Source organism: Brassica napus, chromosome C1, assembly GCF_020379485.1.
Source record: "Brassica napus cultivar Da-Ae chromosome C1, Da-Ae, whole genome shotgun sequence".
In the NCBI taxonomy this organism is placed as follows: Eukaryota; Viridiplantae; Streptophyta; class Magnoliopsida; order Brassicales; family Brassicaceae; genus Brassica; species Brassica napus.
The window spans coordinates 46,439,824-46,451,200 of record NC_063444.1 but is presented as its reverse complement, the minus strand read 5'-3'; the positions used below and the strand labels follow the sequence as shown (position 1 = coordinate 46,451,200).

Genomic DNA, 11,377 nt, shown 5'->3' with positions numbered 1-11,377 from the left:
ATGGGAAAGACGGTTAATGTGAGTGGCTTCCCACCTGAGGTGAACGCAATGGAGGTTAGACAGCTTTTCGAGAGTATCACTGGTTCGTGAACTATTCACGCGATCAGGCTTAAAAAGACTAAGCATGGTGAAAAATTTTATGCGCTGGTTCAGTTTGCACAAGAGACACATGCGAATAAACTCCTCACGCAATCCACCGAAGTCAACACACCCTATCGTCTCAATTTTCATGAATGGAAATATGAAATTGACAGTAAAGACAAAGCTTCAATGGAACATTATATCGACGGTTTACTCATGCATTTTGGATTTTTGGCGACACCAGAGAAATTCAAATATCTGTACAGTGTTGGTTGTTCGTTTGGAAGTGGTAACCTTATGAAAACATCGGGCAAATCAGTTGGCATCTCTCACAAGAAAAGGATTCAAAGCTTCTTTTGATTCAGTTAAAAGGAGGTCCCAAAATTTATGAAAACCAGAATCAACATGTCGATCCTGAGTATGAAAAGTTAAACTTCTGCAGAGGTGGGTTTGATAATGAGTGGATAAGAACTACAGATTTTACATCAACTTCTCTTATCGGTCAGTCATCTGCCATTGTTTTCAAGTTTCCCCGTGAGCTCAAGGTTGATTTCAAAAATATTTTAATCAACAGTTCCCTCTTACACTAACTTACTCTGGAGTTGGGATTTTCATATTCATCAAATACCAACAGCCTTGCCCCTGTTGTTGATCCACCTCCAGAATTTGATTTGCCTTTTGAGGTCTTGTTCAACGTTAGTTCATTGGTCCAGAATGGGTGTCTTCCTCCCACAAGTCTTGATACAGCTTTTTATCAGTTTCTTGATCCCAAAACACTTGACAGAGCATTCATTGATTATGCTCTTCCAAAGTTATTATCCCTTGGAAAATGTCCGTATGATCATATTGCTTGGCTAACCAAAGAGTACTTGGAATGGGGGAAGAAAGAAAAGCCAACGGAATCAACTTTGGACTATCAACATGGACTTTTTGATATACGTAGGGTCAAAATTACACCTACGCGAGTGTACTTCTCTGGACCAAAGCCTCATGAGTCAAATCGGGTACTTAGAGAATATGCCAAGCATATCAACAATTTCATCATAGTGTCTTTTGTTGATGAGAATCTAAAAACTCTTTCCTGCAATGATCTGTCTCCAACATCTTCGATGAACAGAAAGACCAAGGTTTACGACAGGATATATTCTGTTCTTAGCGATGGTGTTGTGATCGGAAAGAAAAATTTTGATTTTCTTGCTTACTCGGCTAGCCAGTTGAAGAGCACATCGACTTGGATGTTTGCACCCATCGACGGGGTTAAGGCAGCGGATATTAGATCCTGGATGGGGGACTTTGGGAGCATAAAGAATGTTGCCAAGTATGCTGCAAGGCTGGGACAATCTTTCGGCTCTTCTAAAGAGACGCTCACTGTGGAAGCTGATGATGTTGAGCTGATTCCTGATGTGGAGATCTTCTCTTCAGGGAAACGCTATGTGTTTTCAGATGGAATTGGGAAAATTTCTTCCGATTTTGCTGAACTAGTGGCTAGGAAATGCGATATTGAAGGAGTGTCTCCATCTGTGTTTCAGATTAGATATGGAGGGTACAAAGGAGTAGTCGCTAAGGATCCAAACTCCTCAAAGAAACTGTCTTTGAGGAGTAGTATGAGAAAGTTCCATTCGGATCACACAAAACTGGATGTGTTGGCATGGACCAAGGAACAGCCTTGTTATCTAAACAGACAAATGATAACACTTTTGTCCACTTTGGGGGTTAGTGACAGTGTTTTTGAAAAGAAACACAAGGAAGTTGTGGATACGTTAATTAGACTTCGTCTTAACTGACCCGATGAAGATTCTCTATCTAATGCCTCCAAGGGAGCATACCAAATTTCTCAAGGATCTAGTCTCTTGTGGTATTAAACCCTCAGAGCCCTTCCTATCAATGATGCTTCACTACATCAGAGAATCAAAACTGGTGGAACTACGTACCAAGACGCGTATTCTAATTCCTAAAGGTAGATCCATGATGGGTTGTATGGATGAAACGAATACGCTAGAATACGGTCAGGTGTTCGTACGATGTTCATATTCGACAAATCTCAGTTTCACGTCAGAATCCAGTCCCACACAAGATCCTACTCTCACCCTAGATTCCAAGCCGCCAACAGAGCCATACAACATCATAGGAGATGTTGTTGTTGCGAAAAGTCCGTGCTTGCATCCCGGAGATGTCCGTGTGCTTAAAGCTATAGCAGTGACAGATTTGAATCATATGACTGACTGCATTGTTTTCCCCCAAAAGGGGCATAGGTAAACACCTTTTTTAAATGTTGATTGTGATTGTTTTGAGAAGTATTATTTGCTTCTGGTTTGAATTTTTTTTCTTCTGTTTGGTTGCTGCATAGGCCACATCCAAATGAGTGTTCTGGAAGCGATTTGGATGGAGATTTGTATTTCGTAAGCTGGGATCCTGAGCTGATACCACCAAATACGTATGAGCCAATGGACTACACTGCTGAGGAACCTCAAGCTTTGGATCATGAAGTCACCATTCAGGTCAGAAGAGTTAAATCAAGTTATTGTTATCGTAAGTTTATTATTTGTTAAAGAATAATTCATGATTCTTGGCTTTATAAATTCCAGGAAATCACCAAGCATTTCACGAACTACCCTCTGAATAACAATGTAGGAACAATCTCAAATTTGCATAAGGTGTTTGCGGATAAAGAGGGGGAGAAGGCAGGGAGCAAACAATGCCTTGAACTGGCAAAGATGTTTTCAGCAGCTGTTGATTTCCCGAAAACCGGGGTTGAAGTCAAAATACCACCACATTTGTATGTAAAAGAATATCCAGATTTTATGGAAAATCAGAATAAACTAGCGTACAAGTCCAAGACAGTGATCGGTAAGCTTTTCAGAGAGCTCAAGAAACTAGGTCCTCCATCTATCTTGAGCACATCCTCCCCTCCTTTGTCTCATGATGAGGATCTTGTGTTCGATGGATTTGAGAACCATATTGAGCTAGCAAGCGACTACAAGAAAAGTTACAATTCAAAATTACGTCAATTGATGGACACTTTTGGAATTGAAACAGAAGCTGAAATTGTTTGTCGTGGTATGGGGATGTCAGAGCCTTTCAACGAGAGTGGGAAGATGATTGAAAATGCGTTTCAGTCACTGACAAAAGAGGCATTGTCTTGGTTCAATGGCGATGAAGAGGCGGATGAATTGGCAAAAGCCTCCGCTTGGTATATTGTGACAAATCACAAAGACTGTGTGTCAACGGACTGTCTTGATAGCAATCAACTCTGGAGCTTCCCATGGTGCGTTTATGATCGGCTGGTGAAGATCAAAACGGAGACTGCAAGGAACAAGAAGGAAGAAGTTTGTAAAGAGACGCATTAGCATTTAAAACTGTGTTTTGTTACTAATAGGATAATTATAGAGATTTTGCTCATATAATGTTCATAAAACTAAAGGAACAGTACAGTACCAAAGTACAGTACCTATGCATTTAATGATTTTTAATAAAAAAAATTATTCAGAAGTTTGCCTTGTAGACAGTACAGTTCCCTATTTCGCTTTGATCTTCCATATGTTGTTCGGTTCTGTAACAGAACTTCTGTTCGCTAGGTTTCTAGATGGATCTTCACTGGGATCATCATTTGACATATCAGTTTCCCATGACAAACATATAGCTTCTTCCTGATTTAGCCTCCAGGAGCTTATAAACGCTGGCCTTTTCTGGCAAAGTGCAGTAAACTTGGTGCATGCTTCACTGCAATAAGTATAGCCAAACTAATTTTGGAACTCTATGAATTAGAAATGCCTGTTCTAAAAAGTGAGGTTATTCTCAAGTCTCCAAATAATTTCTCACATAAACGACAGGAAAGAGTTGGAAAAAAATATAGTGGATACGCAGTGAAGGATATCTTAACACTCACGTCAAGCGACAGGCTCCAAATTGACTAAACTCGGAGACAGTGATTGGGTTGATACCAGCAGCCGATCCATGATTACAAGCAGTTGCTATAGGTCTTAAATCAGCATTCCGTAAATACTGGTGAGGAATTCTAAAACAAAAAAATAAAAAATTCTTATTACATGTTATATATTTATTTCTTAGAGCATGTACAACGGGGTTTTTTAATAAATCCTAAAGTACAAATCCTTCACTATTAACCATATAATATTAATATTAAACTCATATTGCTTAAGGATCAATCTTTTCCTAAGGATTTTTTTGCGTGAATCCTTGTTGACGTGGCAGTTGAGTTTTGTCTATCGCGTGAAGGGTTTCCCGTGTTCGTGTCATTTGTAGTGGAGAGGAGAAAAAAAAAGTTTGTCTCTGCGATTGGCGATTCTCTCTCTCCGGGTAGGATTGATGAATCGACGGGTTGTTATGTTCTTTCTCCTCTGATTCTTTGGATTTACATAGGGTTTCATGTGGTTTTCTTCGCAAATTAGGTTACGGAATTGGGGATTAGGGTTTTCAATCGAATCGGGTTTCATCACAATATATATTTCAATTTAATAAATAAATATTTCAATTTAACATGTTTGAATTTTTTTTTTAAAAATGAAAAATATTTTCAAATTTATTATTTTTTTATTCTTAAGGATTCCTAATGAATAATTAACAAAGTGACATCTGTTGAAAAATTAACAAAGTAACATCTGTTCTTTTACTATCTCAACTGGTTCTTAAAATTTCTGTTTTCAGAACTCTTATTTTTTTCTCTTATGCTTTTAAGATTTTTCTTAAATACAGATTTTAAAAACACTAGAGATTTTTTCCGCGCTACGCGCGGACTATATCTAATAAGTTTTTCAGTATTTTAGTTTATATATATTTGCTTTAATTAATCTGTATAAATCATGTTTTCTGTAAATTATTAAATATAAAATATGTATTAATGATATCTTTGTTAATTATTGGACCAAAAGAATCTTGAAATTATATTTAACAATAGGGGATCAATATACATAGAGACATCTCAAGCGAAGTGGAAAGTAATGATATTCGAAATTAAAAAGACAGCTTGGTAAACAAAAAAGTTAACTAAAGTTGGAGAAAAATATTTATACAAATTTGAATTATTTTTAAATGTTAATACAAATGGTAAAAAACAATGTTTACTATTTAGTTATAAACATATCATAGAGCCAATAACTTTAAATTTGACTAGTATCCGTGATCGAACCAATAATTTGGTTATTGGATATGCAAGCCAATTTTTTTCTTCTAAAACCTGTTATTTAAAAATCTGTTAAAACCTGCAAAAATTCGTCTCGGACAACTGATAGATGAATTTTATTTAATTTTCTGTAGTTTTTTAAATCAGTTGATTCGTTTTTTTTCTTTAGTCATATATAATACTCACTAATTTATTTGATTTCTGATTCTTTATCTTGTGAAGAAAAATTCACTATACATCTAAAAATTAAGTGAATAAAAATGTATATAACGAAAATTAATTAATGTGATTTGACATTTTTTACAATTAGGAGAATTTTTTTAATTTTATTAAATTTATAAAAAATCATAATTTCCATAATATTCAAATACATAGATAATGTAACTTTGGTCAAAACACAAAATTTTATCGTAGACTATTATGATATTTTATGAAAAACTAATATCACGACTAAGAAAAATATATGAGAAAAGTAGATTGAAGTTGTTTTTTCTGTCTATCTTGAACTCCATAACTCTCATGTAGATTAATGTAGTGTTACTTTTTATTCTACTTCATGTAGATCAAATTGAGTTAAAAGGTTATATATTGTAATTTCATAGATTACTTACTATTTCACGGATTGGTTAGCACAAGCTTCAACTTGACACTATAAAAAAATATAATGAAATAACATACGGTTCTCTTTTTTACCACTGCTTCCAAAATTACATGAAGCCTTTGTCTAAGCCCTAAATGTTGCTTCCTATTTGTAAGAAAGTAAAATTTTTCCAAACTTCAATGGTTCGAACATCTCTTTTCCACGTTGACCTTGTTGTGCCCAATATTATTTCGCATTCCTAAGCCGCAGAAGATTTTATCATCTGCAAAAGATTTTATCATCCTAAGAAAACAATTAGATTAAAGATTAGTTTCATACTATCAATATTGGAACAAAGTGGAGTACAACAAAGTGGCAAGTATATAAAGTATAAACCAAAAATTACAATAAAAAGGTATATAAAATAAACCAAAAATTACAATAAAAAGGTATATAAACCAAAAATAACCTATTGGATAAATACAAAAGTAAACAATATTCAAAAGAAAAAAGGATAGACAAATACTAAACTGTTAAGATTTGAGAGAAGATTTGTGAGAATGTGTTGTATATTTCTTATTGCTTACACCACTATATATAGTGGTTCATACAAGGTGGAGTCAAAGGGAGAATTGATTACAAAGATACTCTACATAATGACATGGTCAAACTCATAAAGACATAAGGTTGAATGGGTCTTCCATGTGGCTGGATGTAAACCCCCAATGGACTCTTGTCTTGAACTTGTATGGTGTAGGTTATGGACCATCCACTTCATGATTCATAACACTCCCCCTTGGATGCCATAACCATATAAGGTTTGTAACATGCTAATGTTGCCTCATTAAAACCTCTCCCGGAAAACCCAAAACCCAATGTGGTAAAAAGGGAAACCAGAGAAAGGAAAAAGAGTACAACACACATTACTCCCCCTGATTTGGACATATCACTGAAGGTCCTTGAGTCTACGCGTGCCAATCTTGTTGCGTGAACTTCCTGAATGTGCAAGAGGGCAATGATTTGGTGAAGAGGTCGGCTGAGTTTTCACTAGACCGGATCTAAAGGACGTTGACCTCTCCAGCTTTCTGCAACTCATGGGTAAAGAAGAACTTGGGTAGAATATGTTTGGTTCGGCCACCTTTGATATACCCGTCTTTGAGTTGAGCAATGCAAGCTGCATTATCTTCATATATGATGGTCGGACCCGTTGGGTCGCATATGGACGCATAATGTGGTCCTATACCTTTTGTTCAAAGATGAACTTCGATCTTATAGCTTATCTTTATGATAGCTTATTCATTCATACCACAGTTTGGTTGGTTCATGCTGAGAATTCGACCAACCATAAGTATTACCAAAATTTGGCTAATTTGTGGTGATAGTCTATAACCTTTTCTAAGGTTTAATGAATAATCATTTAACCTATCTTAGGCTGGTTAGTATAAAACACAAGGAATTTAAAATTCCTCTATGGACTGATTTGAATTGTTCTTATAGAACTCTTCACTTGCTTACATGTAGTAATTTAATTCAGTTCATGAACAACTTTAGGAAAATGCTGTTCATGAGAACTTCTTTTCTCATCTTTTGATTCTGAGCTCAATACCATTTGGTAAACCTTTTGGTACCAATAATATTATCATCATCATCCAGTGAGTCATATATAGCATACTACATCTTTTGAATTTCTTCCAGACATCATATGTAGTGAAATATGTAGTAGTATCCACCACATTGGATTATATAGACCTTTCCCGGTCTGTCTCATGATTTATCCTTCTCTCAGGATTTATATATTCACTGGGCATGATATGACGTTTACATATTCATGGCCAATACAATACGCCTTTTATATATCTCTTTAAACCCCACGTTTCTTTCATTATTCATTATGAGTACTCTTGTGTGGGTTTATGATCCTCGATACATATCTTTGTATTCATGTGCTACATACTTGCGCATTTTCTATGAATGTATGTGTCGACACACTTATATATATATAGTTCCTTTTAGTTCCAGACATGGTATAAATCAATTTGAGATTTCATTATCTAGGACTTTAATAACCTTATATCTTGGTGTCCCAAGCTATATGGTATGGTACCTAGTTGTTCAGCTGGCCAGCCTTATATCTCAATGTCTGGAATGGTTTCCTTTAATAAAACTCGGATTTTATCTCATGCACCTTTCTTTCTTTCCGAGGTTCTTTAGAATTTATGGAACTTTATTTGGAACATTTATTTGGTCTATCTTATATAGACTTTGTAGCAACTTGGTTGTGTCTTTAAGACATCAAAACCGTGTGGTGCTAAGCTGGGATGACATAGTCATTCTTTCTCTCGGGTCAATGTGTCTGGCATTTTATTTTGCTATCATTGTAGCATATGGACGTCTATAAATTATTTTCTAGTCCGAGGATATTTTCCACGACATTGATGGTTGATACCAGATGGTAGATACCATTTTTTATCATTCTTTATACCAGCTTATTACTTTTCTCCTTTCATTGTTGGATATTCGGATTCATAAACCTTATGTAATCCTTGTTCCTTGGTCTATAATTAGATCACCCATTTTGGCTCAAGGTTTCTTTTAAACTTATGGAGAAAGTATATTCATAATATATATCCAACATATATTACCAAACCTCTTTATGAGATTCTAAGATCACATGATCTTAGATGGCACATATATTTGTGGTGGATTCTTTCATAATATCTTAAGATGATATATGTCTGGACTCATGACCCGTATCAGTCTGAGGTGGGAATATCTATGATCACTTATATGGCCTGATATAATTACTATGGCCTGATGCATGTTCATTCTTTTATAACTCATGGTGTCCCCAAGCGTATGGACTTTTAGAATTTGAACCGTATATGTAATGGTCTTTATATCAAATTCAACCAATATGTAATATGGTTGTGGACCATGTTTCACGGATTTTAGTATGGTCATGTATCATGGGATTTGTCCTCACTCCCCCTTATGAACATACTCAAATTCGTGGTGCTTGGGACAATAAATTCCCTTGTGCATAGATATATTGCACACACGTGAGATCTTATGGGATAACATTTGTGCCCTTTTAAATATTTGCATCATAATCCGAATGGCTAAGTATGGTAATACCATCTAAGTGATAAATTTCGTGGGTTAATCAAACATGATTGCCCTGGCTATTTGCCTAATATCATATTGATCACTAGATCAATAGAGAATGTAGTCTCGACCACTTAGGCGATTTTAATTTAGGTACTCTTATTCCCTTTTGTCCATTGTTGGAAACCATTTTTTCTTTCTTAATTCAATGGACCTTATAGGGTGAATATAATGCCATTTAGGCAAAGCCTTGGTCGAGCTTCTTTTCCTTTCTTTCAAGGAATGTCCAGTTGAGTTCAAGAGTATTTTATAACTGAGCCTGGATGGCAGAGCATGTCGTGCCATTTGTCAAAGGCTTCTTTGAACTCTTTGGAAAAGTGAGTTGGGGTATTAATCCTCAATCATATTTATCTTGGCACAATAAAGGCATATAGATATAGTTTCTTATCAAACAACAATTTGAATAAGATAATGATGAACTCAAAGTAATTCATTTTATTAATGAAGTCGTGTATAAAGCAAAGTATCAAAGCAATTCGTGAAACATAAACTCAGGAAACATGAAAATGAGAATGTCAAAGACAATTATATAATATGGCCTTCACAATGCAGGTGTTGCCATATGGCGCTCAACTTCAGCTTCATCAGCTATAGGAGGCCTCATCTCATTATTCTTTAACTCAATGTATCTTTTCTGAATCTTGTCAAATCTGTTGATGGTATCTTTGATTTTCTGCTTTCTTTGTTCAGAAGCCAAAAGATATGAGAAAAAGTCATTATAAGTGGTGAACTTCTTAGCTTTGTGTAGCAACGGCACATCCTTTGGATGGAATGTGGAGTAGGTCTTATATATAAAGAATAATGTGTTATCCTTTCACCACATAGTTCAAGACTATAAGCAATATCCATCAGAGCAGAATTATATTTGTCCACGGATTCAAAATCCTGGAATCTGAGGATCTCCCATTCATGGTTGGCCTTTTGCCACGATACCGGTTTGAACATTTTCCTTAACTGTAACCAAAGGTCACAAGGATCCTCAACATGGAGATACAGGTCTCTTAATTCCTCAGTGAGATGATAACGAATAATCGTTATAGCTCTATGCCTTTCACTGTCAATGATATCATTGTACTCATTGATGCATTGTCCGAGTCCTCTGGATCTCAGGGCAACAAGAGTATTCTTTACCAATTCTAGGTAATTATCTCCAGAGAGATGTAGGACAGAGTAATCTGAGGGTTCAAATCTCGACATCTGAATATTTAACGAGTAATTCAAGCACTCAGAATTCTATGTAAGCAATAGAATAAATCAATGTATATGATTTCAATAAGGCTTTCCCCCAAATCATATAATCTATTTGCTTAAGCAATCTTAGTATGAGAATGATCAATTGATCATTGCATCTAGTAATCCTTTTAATTATAATTCAAATTGGATTGATTATATATATAAGGTATTAAGGCCCTTTAGAATTTGAATAAGGATCAATCATCATTTTATTAAAAGAGATCAAGCAAGATGGATGAAATCAAGCAAATGCATGGATCAAGAATTGCTGAATGCATGTTCAGAACTAAGCATTGGACTTAAACAATCTATATGTGATTCCTAATGCATGAGGATATTTGGTTTTCAAAGATCATAAAGCAAAAACCGATTCCTTCCCCCTTTTACAAGGTAAACCAAGACAAGAAAATTTTATAATTTTCAGGATATGTCTAGAACAAATTCAATTAGATTTTCAATCAATTGGTTTCAAAGCTGGTTTATGTTTTCAAATTAAACAAACATGCTTAACTTAAAAATAACTGATTTAATCTAATTAGATGCAAGCAATATGAACCAATTTAGATTTTATTAAATGCCCCATGATTAGAATGATCTATTATATGTATGCATGCTCAGTTTTAATAAAACTATATGACAAGCGGATGCATGGAAATGATCAGTTCATGATATGTGTATGATCTAACAATTTACTAATCCATGTTTGATCTAATAGATGCTATCAGGTATGTATATATGATCAGTATATAATTCAATCATCACAAAATCAGTTTTCAAGGTTGGTTTTTAGATCAGGATAAATTTATATCATTTGCTCAAGTATAATGAACCGATTTCAAGGCCGGTTTAGATTTAGATAATTTTGACAAACAACTATGTGATCAAATGATTTCAACTTAGTATTTATTTTAGCCTATGTCATAACTATTTAACTCAAGACTATATGTTATAATATTTTGATAAATACTACCTAGTCAAAGATATGCATTTAAAACAATTATAAAGTTTTAATTTTGATCAGTTACAATATAAAACATCAATGGTCAAAGATATGCATTGATTAGGATTTAAGTTTTGATATCTGTGGGTTTGACTGAAAGATTATGGCTGAAAAGATGGTGGCCGGAAAAAGGTCATGGCCGAAAAAAATCATGGCCGGATTTGGATTTAGGGGTTCA

The 11,377-nt window shown here is 34.9% G+C and overlaps 1 pseudogene; it reads left to right on the top strand.

Moving 5' to 3' along the window:
- On the top strand, nucleotides 1-5,005 carry LOC125580079 (annotated as a pseudogene).
- Nucleotides 5,006-11,377: the final 6,372 nt, after the last annotated feature.